Raw genomic sequence first — 15,371 nt, 5'->3', positions numbered from 1 at the left:
TTGTGACTAATGAGTTAGTTGCGGGATAATGTATTACGGAACGAGTAAAGAGACTTGCCGGTAACGAGATTGAACTAGGTATCGAGATACCGACGATCGAATCTCGGGCAAGTAACATGCCGTTGACAAAGGGAACAACGTATGTTGTTATGCGGTCTGACCGATAAAGATCTTCGTAGAATATGTAGGAACCAATATGAGCATCCAGGTTCCGCTATTGGTTATTGACCGGAGAGGTGTCTCGGTCATGTCTACATAGTTCTCGAACCCGTAGGGTCCGCACGCTTAACGTTATGATGACAGTTATATTATGAGTTTATATGTTTTGATGTACCGAAGGTTGTTCGGAGTCCCGGATGTGATCACGGACATGACGAGGAGTCTTGAAATGGTCGAGACATAAAGATTGATATATTGGAAGCCTATGTTTGGACATCGGAAGTGTTCCGGGTGAAATCGGGATTTTTCCGGAGTACCGAGAGGTTACCGGAACCCCCCGGTAACTTAATGGGCCTTAGTGGGCCTAGGTGGAAGAGAGGAGAGGAGGCTAGGGCAGGGCCGCGCCCCCCTTCCCCCCCCCCAGTCCGAATAGGACAAGGAGAGGGTGGCAGCGCCCCCCCTTCCTTCCTCCCCTCCACCTCTTCCTCCTTCCACTCCTAGTCCAACATGGAAAGGGGGGGAGTCCTACTCCCGGTAGGAGTGGGACTCCTCCTGGCGCGCCTCTCCTCCCTTGGCCGGCGCCCTCCCCCTTGCTCCTTTATATATGGGGGCAGGTGGGCACCTCTCGACACACAATTGATCAACGATCTTTTAGCCGTGTGCGGTGCCCCCCCACCATATTACACCTCGATAATATCGTAGCGGCGCTTAGGCGAAGCCGTGCGTCGGTAGAACATCATCATCGTCACCACGCCGTCGTGCTGACGAAACTCTCCCTCAACACTCGGCTGGATCGGAGTTCCAGGGACGTCATCGAGCTGAACGTGTGCTGAACTTGGAGGTGCCGTGCGTTCGGTACTTGATCGGTCGGATCGTGAAGACGTTCGACTACATCAACCGCGTTGTGTTAACGCTTCCGCTTTCGGTCTACGAGGGTACGTGGACAACACTCTCCCCTCTCGTTGCTATGCATCACCATGATCTTGCGTGTGCGTAGGAATTTTTTTGAAATTACTACGTTCCCCAACAGAGGGGTGGCTTATATAGAGTGTGCCACGACCCCAGCTCCCCTCCGTTACACAGGGTTCAATGTTCATAAAGAAGGAGCGTTACAGGTAACATCCGTAGTAAAGTGTTATAAATGACTATTAAGTCTAAGGGTAAATGCCCGACCGTTGCTGCGCGGAGTGGCTTTAGGTCTTCTGCACGTCGAGTGGTTTAGTGGTCGAGTGACCTGAATAAGGGGGGGGGTCTCCGAGTGAATGGTAGGTCGAGTGGATTGCACTCGACACCTTCGTTGGGTCCCCTCTATTTACTCCTGAACCTCTTTGCTTCTAGGACAAGGACCTTAGGTAGGAGGTATAGGTCAGGCCTATTACCCTCATCATTAGCCCCCGAATGGATTAAGGTCCAAGTGAAAAAGAAGGTTGAAGTTGACCTTGCTTTGACTCTTGCTTTCATCTCCAAATGGATGCTAGTTGTTGGAACTTCGGCTTTGTTTCAGTCGCCTTGATCGATTCAGAAATGACCGACTGGTTTTTATAACATCATCCGTCGAGTGTTATCCTTGACATGGAATCTTTGGCGTGATCGGTTGTAGAGGATCCCGGATTTCGCGGGATTCAAAATTTTGGTGGAAGCTTGCCAGGTGGAGCGCGCCGTGGTAAGCGGAGCAGATAAGTAGGACGTTTCGATTTCCGCGCCACCTTTTTTGCCACGTATCCTGTGTGCGACTGTAAAGGGATTAGACATGATCGTCCGGGCCCACGCGCCAGCCACTCGGAAGTAGGCCTTTAAAAGCGGCGAGGCCGAGGCATCCGCACTGTGCGTGCCCATTCTCCTTCTTCCTCTTGCTCCTTTACCTCGTTCAGCTTCTCCACTCTCGACGCCGCCGCTCCGCCGCCATGGGGAAGGAGAAAACGGCGGCGCTGGAACGCGCGAAGAAGGCGACGGGGGCGGCAAAAAGAAGACGAATCGGGGATCTTCATCGCGCTCGGGGCTGTCGTCGGGTTGGATCCAGGGAGATTGGATCCGATCCTCACTTCGGCAGGAAGACTTGGACGATATGGCCGAGTTAGGGCTGATCGTCCATGAGTCCGCGTGGCTGCCGGAGGGGGAAACGGAGCCACAGCCACGACCGGGTGAGTGTGTTCTGCTCGCCACTCATGTCGACCGCGGCTTCTCGCTTCCTCCACACCCCTTCTTTCGAGGTTTCCTGAATTTCTTCGGGGCTCAACTCCATCATTTCACTCCCAACACCATCACATACCTTGCCGCATTCGTGTCCATGTGCGAGAATTTTCTGGGGTGTCGACCGCACTGGGGTCTTTTCAAGCACATTTTCACCATCTGCTCCCAAACAGTGAAGAAAGCGAACTCGAACGACGAGAAAACCCATGTTATCCAGATGTGTGGGGGTCCGGGTATTCAGAAGAGGAAGAGGAGTTCCTTCCCTTCGATGACTCTTCCTGAGTCGGTCAGGGGCTCGCAGTCGACCTGGTTCTATTGCCAGGATATCGTGACCCCAGGCCAGTCGACTGGACTTCCCCCTTTCTCTTTTGATCGTGTTCAAACTCCATCTTCGTTGAAAGTGACCGCCGCAGAGAAGGCGGAGACGGGCATGCTGGTCGAGAGAGTAGTTCAACTGATCAACCATGGTGTCACCGGCATGGATCTGCTGGAGGTGTTCCTCAGTCGGCGCATTCAACCACTCCAAGCTCGTGACCACTCCATGTGGATGTACTCCGGGGCTGGGGATACCGCTCGGGTTCATCCGGAGGAGGTGGCGGCCAAAACATTGGCCCAGTGGCTGAGGGGCATCACCGGGAACAAGGACAACCCTAGGGGCGCCAGGAGAGTCAACCCTTTCAGCGACAGCAACCAGCCAGACAAGGTTTGGCCACTACAACTGATTGAATTTGGATGTGTTTTCTGACTGTTTGTTGAACCGACTGATTTCCACTCGGCTCCTTATTTTGTAGATTTATACAAAGATGTACTCAATGCCCAATGGCGAACAAGCTCTGGAGCAGGACCATGAAGGCGAGGACAGCGCGGAGGAGAGCGGCGAGTGGGAGTCACCAGCCGACGATGATGAAGATGAGAGCGATGAGTCAGACGACGAGGAGGTAGCCGACTCACCACCTCGTTCCGAACGTCGATCCAAGCAGCACCATGATCCCGCGGGCAAGCGCGGCAAGGCTGTGGCCTCGAGTGCTCCATCTCAAAAGCGCGCTCGGTCTTCGACTCCAGAATTGGCTGAGAAGGTCACCAAGCAGCCCAAGATCAATCCTTCGAAGGCTCGGAAGACCTTGCCTAGAATCAAGATGGACGTTCCTGTTGCTTCTGGGTAAATGTTCTCCCCGTATTTGCTTGTTCTGACCGATTCTCTTGTACTGACCGAGTGGATGATGAACCTTTACAGCACGGCCTCGGCTGTGACTGATATGGATATCGACAAGACCCCAGACGACGAGGAATCCGATGATGCAGCTACCTCCAAAGCCAGTAAGTCTGCCCGACTCGAATTTATTTGGACGACTGGATTGTTTGTCAGCTATCTCTTTGACTTTCTTTGTTTGTTGCAGCACCACGGGACGTTGTTGTGCTCCCGGACGGTGAAGAAGTACCGCTGAGGGGAAGGAGGAGGAGGGACAAGGAACTGAGCGGGAAATCGCCTGAGGCCCAGGTTCCTCAGTCGACTGAGATGCCTGGGACGGCAGTCGAACGATCGACAGATCCGGCACGTACCAATGTCACTTTCGCTATCCCGCTGTCGACTGATTGCCCATCAGGATCAGCTGCTCAGACTTCTGCTGCACCAATACAACTCCACGCATCAGACCCAGCAGTTGCTCCGACTGCTCTGCCATCATCGCTTTTCACTGCGTATCAAACCCTGGACGACCCACCGACTGCCACAAAGGAAGCTCTTCTTCAGTTGAACCTTGTGAGGGGGCAGATGAAAGTGGTGCATGAGGCCAGTCAGGTGGCCTTCAACGCTGGAGCTGCTCTGCAGACCAATGTCCAGGTTAGTTGATTTCTGATTGATCATACTTCTCATCCGATCACCCACTGGGGTGTGACTGTTTTGAAGTTGCACGAGTCAATTTGAGTCGTCTTGAATTGAATCTTTGAACAAGTGGGGGCACTCTTGGTGCACCCACTGGGTGTAGTCCCCGAGACCTTAGTTGACTGCGGGCAGTCGACTGTGGTCCGAGAATCTGAATTTTGTCACTCGGTTTGGACGGACCAGGTCGAATGAAACCAGAACCAGTGGGGGCACACCAAGTGCACCCACTGGGTGTAGTCCCCGAGACCGTGGTTGACTGCGGGCAGTCGACTATGGTCTGAGAACTGCTTTTTTTTACTCTCGCGCTGGGCAGGCCATGTCGAGTGTTTATTCAAACCAGTGGGGGCACGCTAAGTGTACCCACTGGGTGTAGTCCCCGAGACTGCCGTTGAATGTTTGATTCAGTGGTAGTCTTGGAGTAGCTATCACTGTGATGTCTCTTTATCTCAGTCAACTGATATGGCTTATACTGCAGAAATATTGTCATCTTGGGGCTCAGCTTTCTACAATGAACAAGCAGCAAATCAGCCTCAACCTTGATCTGGAATTGGCCAAGAAGAATCTCAAGACTGCTCGTGATGAAGTAGCTACCATGGGAGGTAACCAATCGTCAACTGTCTATCTCACTGCTAGCACTTTTCCTTTCCATTTTTTGAACCGAGTGACTCCACTCGAGCAGATGTATGTGTAAGTGCATCTAGTGCCCCTTAGTGATTTTGGTGTATTGAAGACTTATAGGTTAAGGGACTAATGTGTTTATGAGTGTACACAGGTCTATAAGTCTATGAGGAGTTTGATATTTACAGAGAAAGTCGACCCCTAAAAATGAAGTTCTTCGACTGAAGACTTTGGAATTCTGAAGACTTTCTGAAGACTTTGAAAGTGAAGAAATTGGTGTAACCTTGAAGACTTGGTATTCATTTGAGGAACATGAAGCGTGAAGACGTTTGTTTTCGTAGTTTCATTTTCTCTTTCTTGAGTCATAGGAAACACCGTACTGTTAAAAGGGGTCGAGGAAATACTAAGGAAAAAATTCCATGTGATGCTCAACTCAAAATCCTACACCTACCAATCCCTTCGAGTGAAGCCATTGGAAATCTCATACAGTTCAGTCATATTCTTCAGTGACAGAGACGAAGTTCTTCTGGTCTCTGAGGAATTTTTTCTGACTGAGGAGTTAGGAATTCGCCAGTGCGGATTGCCTACACAGTGAGGAACATGATAGCCCTGAGGAATTTGATACTCAAATTTCTGACCGTTGCTGTGCTATGCGCCAGTTGTCCCAAAATATCTACCCACCTAACGGTCATATCATTGAAGGTCATTTATGTCTTATCATGTCGGGCTGCTCCCTAGGCTATAAATAGCCCCCCCCCCTACAACCACTAGCTGGTTGGCTGCTCCGAGAGAAACTGACACTTGTCATTTGAGAGCATCCCATCCTCCGAGGACTTTGAGCGAAAATCATCAAGTGAGGAAAACCCCAAACCCAAACACCTACAAACCCAAAGTGATTGAGCATCACTGAAGAGATTAATCCTGCGTGGATCCGACACTTGTTACCTTTGAAGACTATGCTTCTTCCAGACGGTTAGGCGTCATGGTCTAGAGCGTCCAAGAGGAAATTGTGGATCACCGAGTGACCGAGTTTGTGAAGGTTTGGAAGTCACCTGAAGACTTACCACGAGTGATTGGGCGAGGTCTGTGTGACCTTAGCTGAAGGAGAATACGGTGAGTACTGTGTGTCCGGGACTGTGTGTCCTCAGGATTAAATACCTAGCCGCTCCAACCATACGTAAAACTGAGACAGCAGTTGGAACTGGTCTACCAAATCATTGTCTTCACCAAGCTTACTGGTTCTATTTCCTCAACTCTTCCATTTCCTCATTACTGTGTTGTATGCTTGTTCATATCTGTGTTTGAAGACTTTGACTAAAGACTTTCTCAATTTCCTCAGTTCAATTTCCTCAGTCTGTTTGTCTTCATCCTGTGTTATCCTGTGTTTACGCTTTCTGTACTCTGTGCTTGTTTTCATTTCATCATGATGACTATGCTTGTGTTCTGCTATGCATACTTTTGAGTACTTATTCCATTGCAAGTAGTTCTTTGCTAAGGAATTTCCTCACCCACAAATTCCTCAGTGAAGAATTTATAAAAATCGCCTATTCACCCCCCTCTAGTCGATATAACGCACTTTCAATTGGTATCAGAGCAAGGTACTCCCTTGTTCTGTGTGATTTTGGTTTAACTGCCTGGAGTTTTAGTTATGTCGACCGCAGGTATGAAGAAAGTGACATGTCCCATCTTTGACGGTCATGATAATCCCAAGTGGAAGGCCATGATGAAGAAGCGCCTCATGGCGATGAACAGCGAACTGTGGACCGTCACTGAGATTGGTCTTACCGATCTGTGCAAGACGGCGGAAGCTGATGACATTCGCAAGTACACTCTTCTCAACCTCACAGCGAATGGCGTCATCTGCTCCTGTCTGTCTCAAAATCAGTTCAGGAATGTTATGCATCTCGATCATGCGAAGCTTATCTGGGACCATCTCTCTGATGTCTATGAAGGTCATCGAACCTGTCATGATCCTTGGTTTGAGGACTTCAAGGAATCTCTCAAATCAATGACATTCGAACCAGAATGATCATCCTCCTCACCATGCCTTATGGCAGATGGTGAAAAGGTAACTGAATGCTATCTGTCTGAATCTAGTGATGATGAATCTGATGATGAATTAGGACCCAGTTATGTCAAACTTGTTTCCCTTGCCGCTAAACAACAAAGAGCTTTGGAAAAGGTTCAAAACATGCTTAGTAAGAGCGATGATATGTTGGGTGAAGAAATGGATCAGTCAAAAGCCTTGGCTGAAAGTCTTCAGAGACTTCATACTAAGTATGAAACCCTTCAAGATCAACATAACACTCTCTTATCTAATCATGAGAAGCTTTCTTATGAATTTCTTCAAAGAAAGCAAGATCTTGAGAAGCTGAAAGTGAGTTATGAAGATCTTCAGAAGGAGTGCGATTCATTACTTGCTCAACAAATCAGCGCTGCTCAGGAAGAATTTGTTCCTCCATGTTTGAAATGCATTGAACGTGAATATGCTAATTCTTCACCTGAATATTCAAATGCTTCTAATGCTACAAATTCCTCAACTGTCTCTGCTATCATTAATTCCTCATCTGAGGACATTGCTAGTATCACTAAGGATGCAGGGCTGAAGGAATTGTACATGACAGGCATGTACAAAAGCCTTAAAGGGCATCAGACTCTTTGTGATGTGCTTAAAAAGCAGATCCTCAACAGGAACCCTAGGAAAGAGGGTATTGCCTTTGAGAGGAAACTCAATGCTGATGGTACATATTGGAAGCCTGAGCAGTACCCCAAAACCTCATGGGTTGCTGCAAAGGGACCTCTAGTTGATCCATCTAATTTATCTGGCTTTACATGTGAATCTTCTCATTCTTCTGATGAGTCACTTGACTCCAACTACAAACTGTTTAAAACTCAGAATGGTGAAGTATTTGCTAGATATGTTGGCACTAACTACAGGAACGGTTCCCCTATGAAGAAAATCTGGGTTCCCAAAAGGTGCCTTGAAAGTCTTCAGGTGAATGTCCTCATGACACCACCTGTGAAGAATAGGAACCCCAGATCAAATTCTTCATATGGACCAAATTCTTCATATGGACCAAATTCTTCATATGGATCCAAGTCCTCATGCGGACCAAATTCCTCACATGGATCATATTCCTCAAGAGGATCAAAGTCCTCATATGAACATCATCGTGCTAACAACTCTGTTTCGCAGGGAAGAGCCAAGGGCTATGAATATGAGCATTATTCTTCTAATCATTATGTTCATAAGTCCTCAAAGAATTTCTCTGCTTATTCATATGCTTACCCTAAGTTCTCTTATGTGAAACGAAACGGATTGGCTTCTATGCCACCTTTCTCATATGGAGCTCACAGAGTGATGAACTCTTTGGCACCCCTTCAGATGTGGGTGGTGAAGAAAAAGAACTAAAATCTTCTGCAGGGTCAGGTCTCCAGACGTGCTTGAACGTCTGAAGAATTTGTTGGAGACCTGAAGAGTGCCTGAAAGGACGCAGGCTAATCATGAAGAAATGAACTTTCATTTCTCACGTCCTCATACTGTTTTTAACTGTTGCATTGCTTGATGAAATTGGTCTGATGAATTGTGATGTCATATTCTTCACTGATGAAGTATATGAAGTTCGTAAGCTGCACTAATTCATCTGCAAGATGATCAACCCAAAGCCATTGAGTGGGTCCTCGATAGTGGATGTACAAATCACATGACTGGTGACAAGAATCTATTGATTGATGCTCCCTTATCACCATCGCATCTGAAGCATATCATCTTCGCTGACAAAGGCAAAAGTCAGGTATTGGGTGTAGGTAAGGTTGCGATCACAAAGGATCGACACATGGACAAAGTCATGCTTGTCGAGTCCTTAGGATACAACCTCATGTCTGTCTCAAAGCTTTGTGATCTTGATATGGTAGTTGTCTTTGACAAGTATCGTTGTGTTGTGGTTATGGAAGCTGACAATTCCAAAGTCTTCGAAGGCTTTATGAGAGGAGACTTGTATATTGTTGATTTTTGAACAGTTTATAGTTGGAGTGCAACCGGCCATGTGCCTACTCGCAAAAGCTTCAGAAGGTTGGCTATGGCATCGACGACTTGGTCATGCAGGCATGAGGAATTTGCACACGCTTGCAAAGAAGAAGCATGTCATTGGCATTGAGAATGTCAAATTCCTCAAGGATCACTTGTGTGGAGCTTGTGAAGCTGGAAAGATGACCAAGGCTAAGAATCCAGCGAAGACTATCATGACCACTACTCGACCATTCGAATTGCTTCACATGGACCTCTTTGGTCCTAACCATTACTCAGCTGTCACAAATGACGCATCTCTCTATGGGCTTGTTATTGTTGATGATTACTCTCGTTACACATGGGTACACATTGTTACTTACAAACATGAAGTGCAGGAAGTCTTCAAACGATTTTCCTCGAGGGCTTCAACCAACTTTGGTGTGAAGATCAAGCACATCAGAAGTGACAATGGAACTGAGTTCAACAATTCTGGTCTTGATGACTATCTTGATGAACTTGGTATTACTCATGAGTTATCTGCTCCTTATACTCCTCAGCAGAATGGCGTCGTGGAGCGCAAGAACAGAACTCTTGTTGAGATGGCTCGCACTATGCTTGATGAGTACAAGACACCTCGTCACTTATGGATTGAGGCAATTTATACTGCGTGCCACGTCATCAACAGGGTATATCTTCACAAATTCTTCAAGAAGACTACCTATGAACTCCTCACTGACAAGAGGAAAGTCTTCGGTGCTAAATGTTGGATTAGAGATCCTCATCACAATGCTAAATTTGCACCGAAAGCACATGAAGGTTTTATGCTTGGTTACGGAAAGGACTCGCACACCTACAGAGTCTTCAACACCATTCTTCACAAGGTCGTTGAAACTGTAGATGTGCGGTTTGATGAAACTAATGGCTCGCAAAGAGAGCACCTACCCTCTGTGATAGATGAACCAGCACCTGAGGAAACTATCAAGTTCAAGGCTACTGAGGATGTCATTCCTACCGAAGAATCTGCTGAAGAATTCATTCCAGAACGTGAAGAACGTCGAGCTAATGCACCTGAAGAAATTGCTGAAGAAAATGGTGCTGAAGAAATTTTTTATCAAATTCCTCGACGACAACCTACTCATCCTCGCGTTGCAAAAGAAGTGCAAGTTGAGAAGATCATCGATGACATTGAAGCACCAGGTCCTGTCACACGCTCAAAAGCTTCACATTTATCTAACTTTTGTGGGCACTATGCTTTTGTCTCTATCACAGAACCCACTAAGGTAGATGAAGCATTTCTAGAGTCTGAGTGGATTCAGGCCATGCAAGAAGAATTACATCAGTCCAAGCTCAACAATGTTTGGGAACTGGTCAATCGTCCAGATCCTCTCAAACACAATATCATTGGCACAAAGTGGATCTACCGCAACAAGCAAGATGAAAATGGCCTTGTGGTGAGGAATAAGGCGCGGCTAGTAGCTAAAGGCTACACACAGGTTGAAGGAATTGATTTCGATGAAACTTTTGCACCTGTTGCTAGACTTGAAGCTATTCGCATATTACTTGCTTATGCTAACCATCATGATATCACTTTATATCAAATGGATGTGAAAAGTGCATTCCTCAATGATAAGCTTGAGGAAGAAGTATATGTTGCGCAACCCCTAGGTTTTGAAGATCCTAAGCATCCTGACAAAGTCTTCAGACTAAATAAGGCCCTCTATGGCCTCAAGCAGGCCCCTCGAGCGTGGTATGATACTTTGAAGGAATTCCTCGTGAAGAAAGGCTTCAAACCCGGTTCACTCGACCCTACTCTTTTCACTAAATCATATGATGATGAATTGTTTGTATGCCAAATATATGTTGATGATATCATCTTTGGCTGTACTGACCAACGTTATAGTGATGAATTTGCCTATATGATGAGTGAAGAATATCAAATTTCTATGATGGGAGAGTTGAAATTCTTCTTAGGTCTTCAAATTCGTCAACAGCGCAATGGCATATTCATATCTCAGGAGAAATACCTCAAGGATGTACTGAGGAAATTCGGCATGCAAGATTGCAAAGGCGTCAAAATTCCGATGCCCACAAATGGCCATCTGTGCACTGATGAAAATGGTATTGATTTCGATCAAAAGGTATACCGCTCCATGATTGGTTCTTTATTGTACTTATGTGCATCTAGGCCCGATATTATGCTTAGTGTTTGCATGTGTGCCCGATTTCAAGCTACACCGAAGGAATCACACCATAAGGCTGTGAAACATATTCTTCGATATCTAGCTCACACACCAACACTAGGATTATGGTACCCCAAGGGCTCAGCTTTTGATCTCGTTGGATATTCTGACTCTGACTATGCTGGTGATCGTGTGGATCGCAAGTCAACATCTGGTACATGTCATTTCCACGGACGATCTTTGGTCTGTTGGTCCTCGAAGAAACAGAACTGCGTATCACTGTCTACTGCTGAAGCTGAGTACATTGCTACTGGCTCTTGCTGTGCTCAATTGCTGTGGATGAAGCAAACTCTCAAGGACTACGGTGTCAACGTGAAGAATGTGCCTCTCTTCTGTGACAATGAGAGTGCCATCAAGATTGCTCACAACCCAGTTCAGCACTCGAAGACAAAGCACATTCAGATTCGTCATCATTTTCTTCGCAATCATGTGTTGAAGGGTGACATTTCTATTGAGCATGTGAAGACTCAAGAACAGCTAGCCGATATCTTCACAAAGCCCTTGGATGAGAAGAGATTTAGCAAGTTGCAGTGTGAGCTAAATATCTTAGAATCTTAGAATTTTCTTTGAAAATGACACTCATCCTAACACTTATGCAAAATTGATGTTTTAGATGTGCAACACATGAATAAACGTTTTTCTTCAATCAATGAAGAATAACTCTCTAAGTGTGAAGAAATTAATGAAGAATTTGATTCTCAGAACCCTACGACAATTGTACGCGGTATCTGAAATCATCATTCTTATACGGTGGGTCACGCCACCACAAAAGTTGAAAATCTTCAATTTGAGTTTTTCCTCAGTTTTTGAAATTCCTCAGTTGTTCATATTCTTCAACTTTGCAAAATCTTCACTGTTTCCGTCGTTTTTCTTCATTGGCTATATATATAAGTTTATGTCCTCTACAACATTCACTTATGGCTAATTCTTCAAGTAGGTTTTTTCTGCTAAGTGAATGTGATCGGACCCTTCCCCCTCTATGCTATACTCAACCCAATCTATTCACAAATTCTTCATGTGCGTTCTATTTGAAACTCGTTCAAAATCTTCACTGCGTCCTTGTCAGCTGAAGAATTTGCGAACGGAACTTTTAACTTATCTTATCCAAATTTTCGGCTTTGCCGCTCAAACCGTTCCGCTTCACACGATATACTTATCTATTCACCCACGATCTAACACGATCTCCACTTCTCAGTACGTGGGTGACACATGTCAAGCGAATGAGAAGGGTCAAGGGCACGTTCGTCCAATTTCTTCGGGCGAACAGTTTTTCACCGTGGCTATAAATACCCCCTCTCCCCTTCCTCATTTCTTTTACTCCGCTCGACCTCTCTCCAGCTCGAGCTTCTCAAACCCTAGCGCCGCCGCTACATCATCGTCGCCGGTGAGGAAGAGCTTCACTGCCTCGACCTCGTCGCCGCCGTACTCGCGCCGGCCGCGGAAATCTTCACTCTGCCGCTGCCGTAGCCGTCTTCCTCCGCCAAGTTAGGGTGTGGAAGATCTGCACAGACAAGCTTCACTTCTCCACAACCCAATTCGTCGTGTTCTTCGTTGAGGGTAATTAAAAGCTACTTTTACTACCCTCTTTGATTCAAATGACTTCTACAAAATCTTCAAAGGTGTTTATTCCTCAAATCTTTCACACACTAAACACCTCACTTGTCATCTGTTCTTGATTCGTTTCTCAGCATCATTTTTCTTCAAGATTCCTCAATTGTGTGGATCTTCGATCTATACAACTCTGGAACCTAAGACAAAGAACGCTTAGTGAAATTCTTCAAGACTCATCTGGTCAAATTCCTCAAACTTGTTCTTTTTTGAAAAACCTTCTGAGAACGCATATGACCTCTCCAAATTCCTCGCAACTATACTCTGTTCACAGGTACTCATGTCCGCTGCTGAATCACTAGGTTCTCATCAACTTAACTCATTTGCAGCGTTCCTCGAAGAAAAGTTGCATACTTCTTCAGAGAGTTCAATTGTTCAAATTCCTCAACTGAAGAAAATGGCAGATGGAAAGAAACCACAGAAAGGAGGAAAGAGGCATGAGGTCAATACTGCCTTTGATATCCCTGAGGACATTTATGCTGGGTACTGCACACCCCCTGAGGAAGATAAGAATCAGTGCAAGGTGCGCATTCAGAGGATAGAAAGGAGATGGGCAAAAGAGTGGAGGGAGTACAGGTATGTGACTCCACAATACATGAAGAAATTCGCTGTTACTCCTCCATGATCAAGACCACCATTGGCACCTGGCCAAGAGGCAGATCCCACTAGCATCAAGCGCGGTGAGGATTTTCCTGAAGAATGGGCCAAGCGCCAGGCCAAGTTGGCCAAACAGGCAAAAGATGCAGTGAAGAAATTCAACGAAGATTCCACTGTTGCTGCTGGTGAGGCCTCTGTAAGGCCGAAGAAATCCATGGCAAAGAAGCCTGCGCACAAGCCAAGTGCCTCTTCTTCAATGCCCTCACGGCCAACTTCCTCAACTCAGCCCTCATGGCCAATTCCTCAAGCCGCTCCTGCTCCTCCAAAGTCCTCAGCTGCTCCGACGAAATCCTCAGCACCTGTGCATCTTGTCACGTGCCAAAGGACTACAGGCATCTCTATTGCCTCAGGAGCTTCGGCTAGTTCCTCAGCTGCACCAAATTCTTCAACAGGACCCTCTCAGCTGAAGACAAAGACCACTGCTGGACGAGGCTCTCGCCCAAGTCCTCACAAGAAGCAGGTCGCCTTCCAAGTGTCGTCTGAAGAAGACAAAGCTGATGATGAAGAACTTGCTGAGATCATCAAAGATAGGCAAGTCAGGGCCGCTAGAGCCAAGGGCACAAATGTGCCACTGCTTTTGGATCCAAAGTTGATCCTCGACTATATTGATCTCTGGCACAAGGACCCAAACACTCCTATGCCTGACTTCAAGCTGACTCCTGGTCAAAGTCATATGCTGACTGCCTTCATCCAAGAAGAAAAATGGAAATTTGAGAAGGTCAGGCAGCTCAAGAAAGCACAGTACAGGAAGGAGAAGTTCCTGAAGAACAACGTTGTCTCAATGACAACTGATGAACTTGTAAAGATCCAGTCTGAAATCAAAGTCCTCAGCGATGATTTCAATGCTTACTATGCTGATTGGAAAGGAGCCAAGGTTAGGTTTGTCAAACTGACCAAACTGTTCACCTCAAATATTGCAGCCCCATCGCAACAAGAAATTTCTTAGGCTGAAGCATCTGCTCAGCCAACTGAAGAACATGCCAGCACCGCTGATGATAATCAGGCTGCTGAAGAAAATGTGAGTTCCAGGGCTGATGACTGCATTCCAGCCGCTGAAGAAATTGCCAGGGCACCCACTAGTGGTGCGCCTGAAGAAAATGAAGAGGTCAGGGAAACTGCATCAGTTGTGCCTGAAGAAAATCTACCACATTCCTCTGCTCCTCCTGCGCCTACTCCAACTCCAATCCTTCCATCTGCATCAGATGTGAAGAAGACCAAGGCTGCAGAGCATGCACCAGTGAAGAAAAGGAAAGCATCAACTCCTTTAGATTCTTCAGCACCGAAAAAGATGAAGAAATTGACAAGCTCATTTGCTCATCCAATTGATGTTGTTCCAGTTTCCTCCATGCCATCAAAGGAAATCATACCTTTTGATGAAGAATATGTGATCCCTAGCTGATCTGATGAAGAAAATCCTTCTGCTGCTTCGTCAGAGCAGATGGATGAAGAAATTGAAGTGGATAAAATCCCTTCAACCCCTCACAGTTTCCTCGCCTATGCCTCAGTATACTGGTGAACAGGCTGGCGTTGAAGAAATTGAATATGAAGATGTGGACATTGGCTGTACCACACCAGTGATGAATGATGACTTTTGGGAAAGTCAACACCCCAATTCTCCACTCTTCACTCCACTGCAGCAAATTCCTCAGTCCCCAGCCACTACAGTTTAAAATGAGATCTGATGAAGCTCATGAAGACATTCCAGCCGCTAGTGCTGAAGAAAATGAAAATGAAGATTTGAAGAAGCAGGCTGCCACTGAAGAGGAACCAGAAATTCCTCAGCTAGAAGAACCTGAGATTGCGATTCCTGATGTCATCATGCAACTGACTGACACTCTTCTGCCCAAGCCAAAGGATCCATTCTCAAGGAAGCAAAAATTCAAGGCTGATGATTTCTTTGGCGAGCACGTATTATTCACTGATTACAACCCTTATGACTCTGCTCGCATAAGGAAAAGGCGTTTCTCAACTGCCAGCCAGGCAAATTTCTATTCCTCAGTGCTGTTCA

This window comes from Aegilops tauschii, chromosome 5, assembly GCF_002575655.3.
Source record: "Aegilops tauschii subsp. strangulata cultivar AL8/78 chromosome 5, Aet v6.0, whole genome shotgun sequence".
NCBI lineage: Eukaryota > Viridiplantae > Streptophyta > Magnoliopsida > Poales > Poaceae > Aegilops > Aegilops tauschii.
Note: the sequence above shows the minus strand (reverse complement) of the source record.